A 16,389-nucleotide genomic window follows, 5' to 3' on the forward strand; every position below is an offset into this window, starting at 1 on the left:
ATGTTATTTTAACTTCATATATTTTAATGTATACTTTTATATCAATTTAAACCAAGTTTCTTTTCATTCTTATAATATTGCTATAACTATTTAATAATAAGATTCCACCTTAACTATTGTTATATTGATGGGGTTACACTTATAATTATTAATTTACAAAAATATTATCTTTGTATATTTTTTGCATGAATTCATTATACTCTTAGATTTATTTCATAATTTTTTCGTTATTTTATTTTTTATAATACTACAAAAAAAGTATTTGTCTATGAAAAAAGAATAAAAATATATATATTTATAATGTAAAGGTTGTAAAATCAAAATGGTTTTATGGGGGCTCTTCGCATTATATAAGGTTCATCTTAGATTTAGTTAAATTTTTTATTAGCAATAGCACCGAATAATTCACACTGTACTTTGAATTAACCTTAACTATAAACTCTTATTTACTTGTACTCAGATAAATTTTTTCAATACACAGTATTCAACTGTATTTTACAGATTATTATCATTTCATATAAAATAGACACCCTGCATATAATATTTATTGAACATTTCATAAAAATTCATAAAATATGTAAATGTGAATAGATAATCTAAGAGAAAATGAAAAATACAAATATATTTTTACAGATTTGTATTTCATTATTAATACGAACAATATAACATTAAATATAAGAATAGTTTTCTTATGATATATGGATAACAAAAAGATATAAATAAATTTTACTTCTATATTTTTTTTATAATTTCAAATAAATAAGTGTGAATATCTTTAATTTCGTCAATGTTTCTAATTTAAGAAGTATTATATAAAGTAGTATAGACATTCTCCGTTCCAAATAATTATTTTTGCTTAATACATTAGAGATTGTAAAAAATAAAAGGTATATCTTGTAATCATATAATTATTCCACACATGTTTTATCTTCACAGAATATATTTTAATAAAATAAAATAATACTTAATAGGAACAAAAAAAAAAAAAAAAAAAAAAAGTTAAAAATAAATATAATTAATTATTTTATTGATATACTTACTATAATTACTTCGCTCTCCTAACGCAGAAGTGTTCATATATGATACTCTCCTTTTCTCTTATACCTAGGTATGTTTTTTGAAGAGAAGATATAAGAATGTATTATTTTAATGTTTCAAAAATACAGTTTAGAGTGTATTAATTTGTGATAAATAAAATATAGATTACTATTATACTATAATTTTCATTTGAATCTATAAAAAATCAAGTTTAAAAAATAAAATATTATCATGAAAATCAGAAGCAAAAAATATTCATGGGAAATATTATGAAAGGAACTTATTTAAGTCTTGTAAAAAAAATTATAGTAATTTTTCAAGTATATCATCATCATGTTTATATAACAAGTATAATCCTTCTTAATGATTTATCAATTATTATAAACAAAGAATTCTTTAACTGTTATTTTACGTAATATTCGTCATACATAAGAAAGAATTAGTCGTTATCATCATTAACTATTATACTTTTTTACTCTCTTAACAAAGTTTTAACATATTACATAATATACTTATATATAATCATAAAGAATATCACATATATGTGAGAGTATCTACGCGTTGTTATATTATTGTGGAACATATATATTTATTGTCATTACCCCTAAACATAAGTTTTTACACACATACACGTATATTTTACAATGTTACTAATATGGTAAGCAAAATAAATAATATATACATAAAATGTATTCATATATAATTATATTTAATCCAATAAATTTATGATTTAATAATATAAAGATATGCATAGTTTTTATATTTATAAAATTTTAATATAGTACATATTTAATACATTTTGGAAAAATTGAATTAATACCACAATTATGAATACTAATTAAATGATATAAGATTTTAAGTATTCATATAACTACAAATATATATAATTTGTAAGTTATTTAACAATTATAAATAATTCATTTCTAATTATGATGGAATTTTCATTATATATTTGTAACTTTAAAATTATATCCTGCAAAAGAAACTAAAAGTACGTTAAAATAATGTTTGCATTAAATATACATTATAACATATTTCTTGTATAACAAATATTATAGAATAATCATTAAGATTTTCCTTTAAAAAATTATGTATATACATAAGTATATAATATTATATTCTGTCTCTTGCATTAAATGAAGAGAAATACATATTTATTATCACGTTAAAACTAATAATACTTTTTATTAATAACCAAAAATAAAAATCATTTTAGACTATAAAAAAATGCACATAATGAAAATTAGAATTTATGAGTTCATATATAAATTAGAATACTTCAAAAAAATTATATGAATAATGTTATTGTATATTCATTTAACTGATATACATATATTTTATATCTAGTTCTACTTAAATAAAAAAATATATGAGGGTAATCACAATATACAGCTAAGCCGAAACCGTTCATTATAATACAAAATAAAAAATATTAAAATATTCACAATACCAAAAAAAATAGAAACATGTGTTTTTTTGCTCATGTATATCACAAAAAACTTGTATTCCAAGGCATGTTAGCAAATAAATAAGCAATTTTACATACGTTTAATAAATATATAAGTAAATATATTACAGGTGTTTCTTCATATTAAAGACTTCGATGATTGAAAAATATTTCTAATAACTAATTTTAACTTTTCCTAAATTTAATTTTTTCATATTTTTTAACTTTTTTATGGTAATAAAATATTCCCGATATAATAGTGACACCATATATAAAGAATAGTACTCAATATATTAGAAAGTCAAAAAACGGTGTTATGTAAAAATCTTTATCCTTTTCTGTGATTTTTACTGTGTACTTGAAAAGCCAACCTACATTGTTCTTCAAATAATTGTGAAAACTCGTATGATCTAGCTGAATTAATGAAAAACTTAATAACTTATATAACCCCCTTGTAAAACCATAGTTACAAGAAAAATCTAACATGAGTGATAATGATAGCATCAGAAACAATATTAAAGGTAAAGCAAGTCGTAATCTGTATTTTTTAAGTATTATTTTTTTGTACAGCTTATCACTAATTGTTCTGTTGTATATAAGAAAATTCTGATAATCAAGTTCATTTAATATTTTTCTTTCCAAATGGGAATATTTTTTTGTTTCAAATATATAAGATTTATTTTTCGTATCTTTTTTATAGCCTCATGTATTCCCTTGTGAACTTCTATTTGATTCTTTCACTTTTGTTTTCACCTCTTTCTCGTTGTTACATATATCATTTTTGTTGTTAAAACTAGTATTAGGTATCTCTTGTCTTGTACATGTAACTTTTGAATTCATACTATGTTTATATTTTCCTAGTAATCGATAATCTCTTTTTACTAATTTTTTCCTATTCTTGCTATACTTATCCAATGATATATCAAATATAATCTAAAAAAAAATGTAAATATTCGTCATCTAATAGTACAAATAATACAGAAGCAAAAACAAAAAGATTTAATTAAAAAAAAAAAAAAATATATTAGTTTTTCAATTTTCCTTAAATAATATTATAATACAATATTACTGTTAAAATGACATGTCCAAGGTAAAACGATAATCCAAACAAAATTAATCAGTAAAAGTGTCTTTATTTTTTGTTCCATGATATAGATATATAATATTCCAATATAATAAATAAAAAAAAAGTTAATAATATTAAAATATACGTCTAATGATAAAATGAAATATTTATTTTTAAAATGTATTCGTAATATTACTAAATAGATGATAAAATGTATATAACTCCATTGTTCTTTACAACACCTACAATAGAATATAAACTTATAAATGCATTATATAATGTTTGTTTTAATGTTAATTATAAATAACAAACTTTCAATAACATGAAAAAACCTTAATTAATTCATATATATTCAAAATATATAATCTAACTATTAAATGTAGTACATTAATTATATAATATTTTATAAATCATCTTCAGAATAAATTCTGAAATAAATATGCGAATACTTATTATATGTAAATATTTAGTTTATATAGTATATATAATGTAGGGAATATATATATATATATATATATATATAATATATTCCTATAAGTATTAAGATTATAATTACTGGTGTTAAGAATGCTATACTATGTATAATTCAAATGTTATAAATATTTATTTTGGAAAAGGTACTTAATTTTAATGAAATTTTAATTATTATAATAATAAAATAATAGTTCTCATAAAAGAAAAAAAGTACATTATTCATGTTAATACAATTGTATTAATTCCTCATTAAGCGGATGTGCTTTTTTATAGTGTATAAATTTTATTAAAAAATCAAATTTCTGCGGAACTACCTAAATTGTTAAGAAATATATGATCCAAAAACAAATAAGGAGTTATTTTTGTATTTTTCTACTAAAAATTTTTAATAGTACTCTTTCTAATTAAGTTTAATTTATATCATTTTACCTTATGAAAAATCTCCATATTCATCAACATAATTTTTTTCATTTTTTTTTTTAATTATATACATACGAAAGAAATATTTATAAAAAAAAATGAGAAAAATTTTTAATGTAGAAATGAAATAAAAATATGCCATGCAGTTCTATTAATTTATAAATAAACAACAGGAATTAATTTGCATGCTATATACAGAATATAATATGCACATAACTAACAAGAAAGAATAACAAATTTATCTTCTAAAATACATGATTTAGTAATACTTCTATTTGTAATATTAGAGCGAATAAATTATATTATACATAATCCTTTAAAATACAGTATTTCAAATTATTTTTGGAGATGCATCATAATAAATATTCATAAATATATAAATAAATAATATTATATTAAGAACCATTTTAACAGTAAACAATAAATTATTCCTCAATATTCCCATTCCTTATTTGTTATAGTGCAGAGAATGATAATTCCAAAAATATTATATTCGCCAAAAATTATTGTAACCATCTAAAATAATTCTTTATAATTTCCTTAAAAATTATTATTTTACAAGTGTATAATTAAAAAATTAATAATATGGAAAGATAGCTAAATATATAACACTATATTTAAATTACATAAATTAACATAATTATATTTATATTTTCTTATCCTATATGTATTCTAGTTCTTACAATAATTATGAATAATCTTATTTAGCTTTTTGTAGTTTTCCGAACAATTTTTTTGTCTTAGTTTTCTACAATTAATGTTACTATATAAAGAATAAAATAACCTATTTTAAATATTTACAGAACGAAATTATAAATTATAAAATTAAAATAAAAAATAAGTGAATATAATTTAATTCTTTTAGGCATTTATTTATAAATGGGATTTTTCAGGTCTAAAAGCACTGATTATATCTATATAGTTTTTTGTTCTATTTTTTTAAACAGCAGATATATATTTACATCAATTATTTATTATTTTTTTTTTAATTATTAAATCACGTAAAAATAGTTTAATTTCCTTCTAGAATTCTAAATATATTCCTTATTATGTATATATAGAATAGGTGAATTGTGCTATTATATATATATATATATATATATATTAATAAACTTTAGATGCTTTACATATTACGATTTTTTATATTTAATACATACAAATAAAACTAATAAAATATAAAGTAATATTAAATTTCATAATATAATTATCATATTTACACTAACAATAAAGTGAAAAACCTACATAAAATAAAATATTCCTTTAAATGCTTAATTTGTACAGAATATAGTATATCGTTTATATGGTTACAAGTATAATATATTTATGTATATCTATATTTGTTGCTTTTCCAGAAGTAATAAATGTTTTAAAATTTTCCTTTTTTATATAAAATATTTGTTATATTATTTCTAAAAAGACATTATTCTTAAATAAATACTTACACTCCCTAAGCATATGCAGATTTATAAGACTAATAATGTATTAATCTATAAATAAATATATTATACAAAAGAGCAATAATTTTTGTAAGATAATTAAAATCTCTAGATATGAATATAGTACACGTAAAAATTACATGACTAAGTGCAAGCGCTGTCGATACATAAAACTTGTAAATGAGATTCATGAAACTCCTCAATTTCAATGAACATCATTTTACATAAAAACATCAATTAAGATGTTATTCCTACTAGAAGAAACACATTCAAGTGATTCTCAGAATGAACTTATCTAAAAACTTCCCATAATTACATTCATATTTATAACATTTTTTTTCATATTCTTCCTTTTTCTCAAACTATAAATTTTTCAAATTAAAAATGATAATGCTTTTCTATAACCCCTTTAATCTATTATGACAAAAATTACTGTTTTAATGGTGTCTTACCTATAAATATGTATTTTTTTTAAAATTATTTTACTTCACTTAACAAACAATGTTGCCAACAATAAAAAAAAAATTACAAACTCCTTGAAATATATGAATGTAAAATATGAACATATAACTATACATTATTCTTAAAATCATTATACATATGTAACAGTACTTATTATATAAAATACGGCACTGTAAATTACTCTAATTTATAAATATTCAAATATAATAATCGTTGTGTATATAATATAAATTCGTGACTAAGTTAATTCAAGGTTGTTTTAAAAAAATACACAAAAAATGTATGAATAATTTTTTTTAATAATCATACTAGCAATATAATAGTATTTATGTGGGTATTATTGTAACGGAACGCTAAAAGTTCAAATGTAAAATTCACTGTAAACTCTTTTGACAAGGTGGAAAAAACAAAATGTGCAATTCAAAGACAAATATTTTATTCATAATTATATGCTGTGAAGTAAACATAGAGAATATTCAAAAAAACATTAATTTTAATATGATAACTAATATCTATATTATTATTCAGCGCACATATATTTTGAATAAATAGTAGTTCTAAGAGACAACCTATCCATATGATATATATAAGTAGAAATATAATAGAAAGGACAACCTATTAATTGAATAATAGTAACGTTAATAGAAGCTCCAAATGATAAATAAAATTATCATGAATTTAATTAAAAATACGTAATAAGAAGTATTAGTTATAATTTAATGTATAATTGAATACAAATAATCATATTTATACGGTAATACTTAAATAATGACAAACGTGATAATTCATTGAATTCAAAATTTTAAAATATCAAAGCTAACATCAAATAATTTGATATTAAATATACTACAAATTTAATGATTATACGTAATTCATTAAGATTAAATGGTAAAATTTATAAATTAATATAATCACAAGTTACACATTTAGGAAATGTATATAAATATAATATATTCCATTATTAATGAAATCATATATAAAACAAATTCCCCGTATAATATATCATTTTATATTTAGGGTTATAAATAAAAGTATACAAATAAAATTAAAGCATATATAACTTAATATAGATTTATTTATCATACTCCTAATACATATTTTTCTTTATGCGTGCTTGCGTTATTTGAGTACATAGTTAATTGTAAAATCTATAATGAAATAATATGAACCGTAATTTTAAATATGTGAATATTTTTTTATAATAATATATATTACAGCAACTAGAATAAACGTTTATACTTATTAAATAAGAAAAAAGTAAAATTTCATATAAACATATATTTTTTCTTAAATATATATTGGCTTTTACACGGTAGAACTTTTTATGTATATAGTATGGTTGTTAGCTAATATTATGTTAATAATTTTTTTATGGAATATAACTGCTTCAATATTGTATATTATATTTTATATATATAATTTATGCAATAGATTCGTAATATTATCAAAAATACTTCTATAATTCACGTGAACACTTATTAATTTTTAAATGATTATAAATTAAATGAGAAGTATAAACAGTATCATCACGCAATAACATTATCATATATTAAAGCAGAAAAAGAAAAATAAATGAAAAAATAATATAAAATAAGTCTTATGCTTATACCAAATATTATATAATCCTCCAAATATAAAAATAATTTTGTTTTTTTTTACTAATATGTTTATATTTATATATAAATGAATAAATTAATAAAACAAAGTAATGTGTTATTTATTATAAACTTAATAAAATTGTAAGAAGGAATTTAACTGCTTCTGATCATTAATTATTATAGTAAAAAATTTTTAAAAAAGTAAAATGTATTTATACTGCTTCCAGAAATATAGATGAATTATAGTATATATAAGAAATGCAAAATAAAAATTAATATAATTTTAATTCTATATTTAAAAAAAATACGTATTATTTTATCCAAAGTTTAGTTATATCAAATTATGGTGATTCATTTTTTTTAATATATAATCTTCATTTCATTGACATATCATAATGAACCATTTTATTGTGTAGCTTAGACGCATTTTCTTATTAAATAATTTAAAGTAGCTAATAATTGCACATTACAGAATCATTAAAGTTTAAATTAATTATTCATATATAATAATACTTTACAACATTTATTACATTTATATATTTATAACATTTTTTTACCTTTTATTTTTTTTTTTTTTTAAACTATATTTTCTTATTTTTATCCAAAGAATTAAGAAAAAAAATTTTGTTCAAATCATTATTTTTAACATTATTTTATATATTATATTATTAATATTTTGTAATTAATATTAAAAACACTAAATATAGAGGAAACATAAGTAAAATTATAATCTATATTATTTTTATTAAGCAAACTTTTTATTTATAAAGATACATAATATAACAATAAATGCTAACTCAGATAATGTATACTTTTTACTATTAAAAAACCATTAAATATTTTTACATAAAATATATAATTATGTTAATATTTTACACACCACATGTGTATTAATAAAAATTTTACTAAATTGTTGTTATTACGTATATATATTTAGTATCCTAATTATTCTGTATATTCCATATTATTTAAAAAAAAAAATTCGTATGTAAGATATTAAAAGATTTCAATGTATTTTTCGTTATTTTAATAGTAATATTGAAATTAAGAATTGTATTTTTCCGAAGTTTAACCTTTATATTTTATATAATTCAGTATTATTACATTTTATTAATTCTAATAAATAAAATAGTGAAACCCTTTAATAATACGTGCACATAATGTATAAAATAATTTTCTGAGGTAAATTATTTACAGTTTGTCTAGTTGTAATTAGCATATAATAATTATATTTTCTTTAAAGTTCTATACTATTTACAGTAAATTATTAATATATCTACTTAGAAATTTTAATAAAATATATTTATTTAATGCATTTTTATTCTTTTTATCTTTTAATGGATGTTATAATTATCATTAACTAAAGAAAGCTATAAAGTTTTAAATTTTAAGTAGGAAACAATAAAACAAATTATTATATATATTCTATTAATTAATATACATAAAATTATATTTCCGAAAGTTATATTGCCTCAAAAGATTTGATATTTCAAAAAAAAATTCGACATGATGATACAAATAAATAAAATTTTCTACTTCATTAATATTTTGTCATTTTCCCTTTTAATATCGATATGTCAGTATTCCTATGAAGTTGAATAATTAGTGCACACAAAAAATTTTCTACAATTTCTGTAACGTTAAATTTTTATTTTAAAACTATTATTTCATTTATGTGGAAACATAGATATTTTTTTTAATATTTAACTTTTAAAAAAGTAACTTTGGCAAATTATCTATTAACAAAAATTAACCTAACTTATACATTAGACATAAATGTACGAACATTATTATAAGAAGAAGCATATACCTATCTCGAGTAGAAAAATATTCATGAATAAGGTTCATAGATATATATCAGAAACCGTATAATTCATTCAACGATTCTGAATATTATAGAACACAACTTGAAAAAATAGAAAGCAAGTATCAAAACGAAAGAGATATATCAACAGAAGAAATAGAGTCACCGTCAAACGATAACCTCTTAATGAAATTAGGTGTAAATTATAAAAACGATACATCACGGCTACTACATATTAAGTACAAAATGAATTGTAAACTATAAAGTATGTCTAACAAATATAATAAAAATGTAGATATAGCTTTAAAATAATTTTTAGCAAAAAGTCTGTTCCACCTGAACTTATTCCTCACTATTTTATCCAGATTTTTATTTATTTCCTGCATTATATTTATTATCCATGATTCCTTTATATGCCTATGTAACGATAAAATATAATAAGCTAAATAAGTCTAACCATAACGATTCAAATTAGGATATGAATATTCTTGAACTCTCCCTAGATTTATACATAAGAATGATTCCTTTATATCTTTGAATTGAATTCACATATTATAATACCCATGAAATTTTATGCACATAAGAGTACATAAAACTCCTGTTATATATGTGATACATGAATTATATTCCTTTCGCTATTATCTAAAATATTGCAACCTATGTTATTCTCATAGTACCTAGATTAAATGCTTAATTAATAAATTTCATGGTTATGTATATAATTAATATTTCATAATTTGCATAAGAAAATTTACATTTATCTATTTTTTTTTTTTTTTTTTTACTTATATAGGTAAAAAAATGGAATAGATAAGTTTGTTCCACTTATTTACAAAAGTTATATTTTTACAAATAAGTTTATTTACTTTTTTATTATATTTACGTTTATGTTTTTATCACTATTTCAGGATATATGTAATTTTTAAAGGTATAATTTTATTAGGTTTTAAAATTATACTCATTATATAAATTTATTTATTGAAGTATACATACGTTTTACACGTTAATTAGGATAACGTTTCTGAGAAAGAGAAGAAACAGAATAGACGTAATAGTAGTTTTGTTAAATATAAATATTAATATCGTTATAATTTATACTTAATAGAAATATTGTTTTTTGTATATTTTAATTTTTTCGAATAATTTATTTAAATTGCTTGAAAAAACGATTAAAACTTAGTATTACCCCTTTTGTGTTATAAACAAAAACATTATATTATATTCTTTAAGTATATACAATTATATGAACTTAATTATTGTTTTATTTGTTTTTCTTTCTATATTACTCTATCTCAAAGCAGTTTTATTTTATATTTAATTTTTTATATGTTATTGTCTATATTCATTCTATTCCATATATTCCACAAAAATATACAATATTAATGTACAATCAAATGAATATGAGATTATATATACATACCACGTATCATATTTTTCTTTTTATTATCGTTAATATTACTCGGTTAACTAAATGTATATTCGTGAAAATTTATTACTTGTGCGTTCCACATAAGAATAATAACTAGGAGTAAAAAAAGATTAAGAAAATATGAAATGTTAATTAAATAATTATATAAAGGACAATTCAGATAGAGTAATAAATAGGATTAATTGAATATCTAATTTTTCCATTACAACTATTTATTACTAGCAATTAATTTTGTTGTAACTTACAATCTAAGCATGATAAGAAATTTTACTAATGAATAATATTCGTAATATAAAAAAACAATAAATATATAATGTTTCATAATATAATTCTGTTATTTCAATTCAACTTATGTGGTGTTATCTAAAACACATATTTAACCTAATGTGTATGTATAATAACTAAAAAATAAATTAAACTATATGGAAATAAATATATAGGCAGAAAACGTGTAATTTTAAGACGAATTCAAAACTGAATAGCATATAGTGTATCATTAGAATGTATTATTCATTTGAATAATTTTATTTTATTATCATTTCCACGAAACGTACAAACAATTCAAAACGAATACATTGAATAACATAAACACTTAAAAGTATATTTATAGAAAAAAAAAGTACTTCGTTTAACATATAATATTATGCTTCGTACATGTTGAATGCAAAATAAGAATAAATTTAATTGATTTTTATTCCTAATTAATAAATAACCCTTTATCTATTTCTATTACTTTTTCTTTTTTTTTTTTAAAGTTATTATATATTCAACTCCTATAAAATAACTTCCATTTATTTATTAATTATACATAAAAGTAAAACTCTATATTATAAACAAAAATAACAAAAAAATTAATTTTAAATTTTAAATTATTATCACAAAAATATGTTAATTTCATATTAATTTTATTTATCGTTAGGAATTAATATATTTCTATTTTACTCATTAAATAATTCTCAATTAACTTAGATCTTAACATTTAAAAAATATACATTTTTTAAATTTTTACTGTTTAATTCATTTAATAATATATCTTCAACATGTCTTCTAATAATAAATATTACATATTTATTCACTTATTCTTTATTATTCAAATTGAAAAGTTCGAATTAAAAGATTATTATTGCACTTCAATTAATTTATTTTATATAAAATGTTGTAACCATATTCATTTATATTTTATCCCAAAAAATACAAATTCTAAATTTTTAATCTTTTTTCAGCTCATCAACTTAGTATATACTCCTTAATGCTTCTGTATAAATAAATATATATTAATTTTTTTTTAATATATAAATAATGCATCATCTTAATAATCTTCTCATATATTATAAATCATTATGAAACCTTCATAATCATGCTTTATAAGATCATTATGCTTTTAAAACTATTTTTAATGATGTATAATTATTAAATTAATAGATGAACATATATAAATATATAAAACAAAAATATATCATATATTATAATTTTTACAATTTCTAATATATATAATTCTAAGTAAATAATACGAATTTAAAATAAATACAATAGAACAAATAAAAATATATAATAATTATATTTGTATGTTTTATCTTACATTGAAATATGAATTAATTGTTAAAGATAAAAATACATTTCACTACTATATAAATTCAGAATATGATATTTTTTTAATATAGATGCATAAACAAAAAAAACATAAAATAATATAAAAAAGTACATAATGTTCAAATAAGCAATTACAATTTTTATACTTTATATATATTCATTTTTTTCTTTTAGTAAATTTGATTACTTCAAGTGCAAATTTTTTATGTATCTTAATACTGCTTCCCAAAAACATTTTATAACATATACGCAATTATAACAAATTGAATCACATCAAATAATTAAAAAAACGAATTTCTCGATATTACTAATTAATATATATTCGTTTTACATCATGAAATCATGCTAAACATCCAACTGTATCGTAAAAATTATCATTATTTTAATTTTTTATGCATAGAGAAACCTAACATACAAATAAAAATATAACAAACGAGAAATTTTTGTTTCATAAATATATTTTTTTAAGGTATATTAATTACAAGAAAATATGTTATATATTTATATTTTAAAATTAAACTTTTATTTGCTTCGTAATATAACTATAAAGTGAAAAATACTTCTACAACTACAAACCCAAATGTTATTCTTTTAGAGAAAGGATCGTCTATTAATATGCTACATCTTCCTTTAATGTTTCTTTAAATGTATTTTCATTCTTGATTCTAATAGAGCAGTCAATATCCAATTCTATCATTAGTTTTTCTTTCAATCTCCTATATACTACATACCGACATTTAAATTTAGACAAAGGATGTTATAGGATATACTTTTTTGCTCATTTAAAATATTTTGGAGTCAACAGAGTAATTTTTCGATAAATAATATGTACAACATTTTCCCATTTGTGTTCCATATATAGATTCTAAAAATTTAAAGTACTTATAACACTCTTCTTTTTGTTTCTTACAAAAAAATGAATTTTGGTAATATGAGCATATATTTTATAATAGTTATAGAAGTAATTTTCTTTCTTTGAATAATCAAAATAAAATATACAATCTCTGCATGTTATACCATTATATTCCTTAATAATTATTATATTAAGTTCAGATATATTATCTTAGTCCAAAATTTCATTCCATGTAATATAAAATTTATTCATTATTTGATTACATATCCAATATGTAATATGAGCGCAGTTACTATAGTGATACGTTACTTTGTTTTTCATTGTTCATAATAAAATTAAAATTATTGCAAAATGACTATTCTCTTCTGTAATTTGGGGCCTCTATTTTTTGAGTGTTTTACATTAATCATCATTTCATATTACACTGGAATTTTTATAAAATCCGCTGTGCTTTCGATTTGTATTTAACACTTAAAATATCCTCCTAAAAATGAATTATTGAAAAAAAATTATATAAATGTTTAAACTTCTATTTTCTAATAATATTCACTTATCTTAATTACAAATAAAATAGTAAAATAAGAATTTATTAATGATTTTAATAAATATACAACATTTACCAAAACACTCTCTTCTGAAGAAGCCATTCTATCATCAGATATATCGGTAAAATAACATAATGATTACCCTTAATATACAAATACCAATATATATAGAATACTAGTTCACAACATCGCCTTATATTATGTTACTTTATATTAAGTATGAAAAGTAATTATATATATATTAGCGAAAATCATACTTTAACAAAAATTTTTGAATTATATATTTATACTTTTATCACTACGAATATAAAATTAACATTTTTATATGTAAAAAATATAATATGAACTTTAGTTATACATCCCCCATTATGCAATATAATTTTATTCTGTAATATATTATCTTGTATATTTCAATTTTATAATAAAACTTAACTCTAAAGGGTTACATAGAATAACAAAATATAACTGATTTGAATATATTTAAAGCTCAGTTTATATTAATATTCTTATTTAATTATCCTATTTTACTTGGAAATATTCATATAATTAATTTTTCTTTATTACAAATAACTTGGGTTAAAAGTATAAATACTTATATATTATTATATTTACTTCTTTCAGTAGTTAAACTAGTGCATAATTAATTTCATTACCTCTACATTAAGATGTATTAGTAATTTTAAATTTTATGATTTGAATGAATAATTTTATATATTATTAAATATAATAAGTGATTTATAAATTCTATTTGAAAAAAAAAAAAAAAATTTATAATTATTCAATAAAAAAATATGTTGCTTATTATATAATTAAAAAAATTATATAAGATTTCCTCTTTGTCATTATTTCGGAAAATAAAAATTTTACTTTTCTTTTTATTACATAAGTAATCATGAAATATATATGCTTCATAATATAACTTTTCTCATACATATATACATATATAAGATTAGTTTGTGTTTTAATTTATTTGGAATAAAATTATTTTAAAGAATATAAAAAATACACTATTTTAAAAAGATTAAGATAGGGATACAAAATACTTATGTACATTATCTGACTTAAAAAAAAATAATTTGAAATTATATTCAATATATAACTCATTTAATATCAAGATATATAAATAGTACAAAAATATTTTTTCATCATTTAAATATATACTAAAATAATAATAAAACTTACTTTTTTTATACAGCATAATTTATTTATATCCAATATTATTGCATTTATTTAGACTTTACTCAGTAATAATTCACTAAAGTTACAATAATAAATATTGAAAAAAAGAAAAGAATTTTTATACATTTACGCACTTATTTTTATAAACACATTTTAAAATAGATTATATTCAATTATGGATCATTAATATCATTTTACATACTACAATGTGGCATTATTATATATTATTCCTAATAATATAATTAATGTACTACATATTTTATCCAAACAATATTATATTCTGGATATAATAAAATAAAAATTAAATAAAATTTTTAAAATGTCCTTATGAATAAATTCTATTTCTAATGCAAAATTACTGCTATAAAAAAATATTATGGCATTTTATTTTTTTTTTGGATAATATCAATATTGATATAATTAGAATAATTTTTGTATTAATATATATAATATTTATTATGAAAAAATAATTATATAATAATGAGGGAACTTATATACTTAAAATAATAAATTCAATCCATTTCTCCATTGTTAAATCTAACGTACTAATTATAGTAACATTTCTTATAACATTTATTCATGATCTTAAGAATGTACAATATATCCTTTATATTATTTATTAAATTCAATTAACTAAAAAAAATAGTTATTAGCAATATCAATATTTACTTTAGTAAACTAATTTTATTGATAATATTTAAATTATTTTATGATATGATAATGTATCTCAAAAAAAAATCAATAAAAATGTAATACAAAAGATGTATTATTAAAATTATAATAAATATTTAAATGAGAAATAAAATATAATAATATCCTTTAAAATATAGAAAAACGGGGAAACCATACTTATATAATAAAATGGAAAAGTGTTTTTTAAATGGAGAAATCGTTATTTGTAAAAACTTTCACGTATAAATTTTTTATCCTAATTAAATCCATTTATTTTGAAAGAGTCCCAATCAAACATAATTTATATTGTCACATTCATATGAATAAAAGTTTTTGTAATATATATATATATATGTTCACAATTTTGATAAAAAAA

General features: G+C 18.7%; 2 pseudogenes, besides 2 other annotated features; both read right to left on the reverse strand.

Annotated features, from left to right (window-relative positions):
• Window positions 1-2,770: 2,770 nt before the first annotated feature.
• PmUG01_11014700 lies at window positions 2,771-3,633 on the reverse strand (annotated as a pseudogene).
• Window positions 2,771-3,633: a sequence feature (fam-l protein, pseudogene).
• Window positions 3,634-13,104: 9,471 nt separating this feature from the next.
• Window positions 13,105-14,085, reverse strand: PmUG01_11014750 (annotated as a pseudogene).
• Window positions 13,105-14,085: a sequence feature (PIR protein, pseudogene).
• Window positions 14,086-16,389: the final 2,304 nt, after the last annotated feature.

This window comes from Plasmodium malariae (assembly GCF_900090045.1).
Source record: "Plasmodium malariae genome assembly, chromosome: 11".
NCBI lineage: Eukaryota > Apicomplexa > Aconoidasida > Haemosporida > Plasmodiidae > Plasmodium > Plasmodium malariae.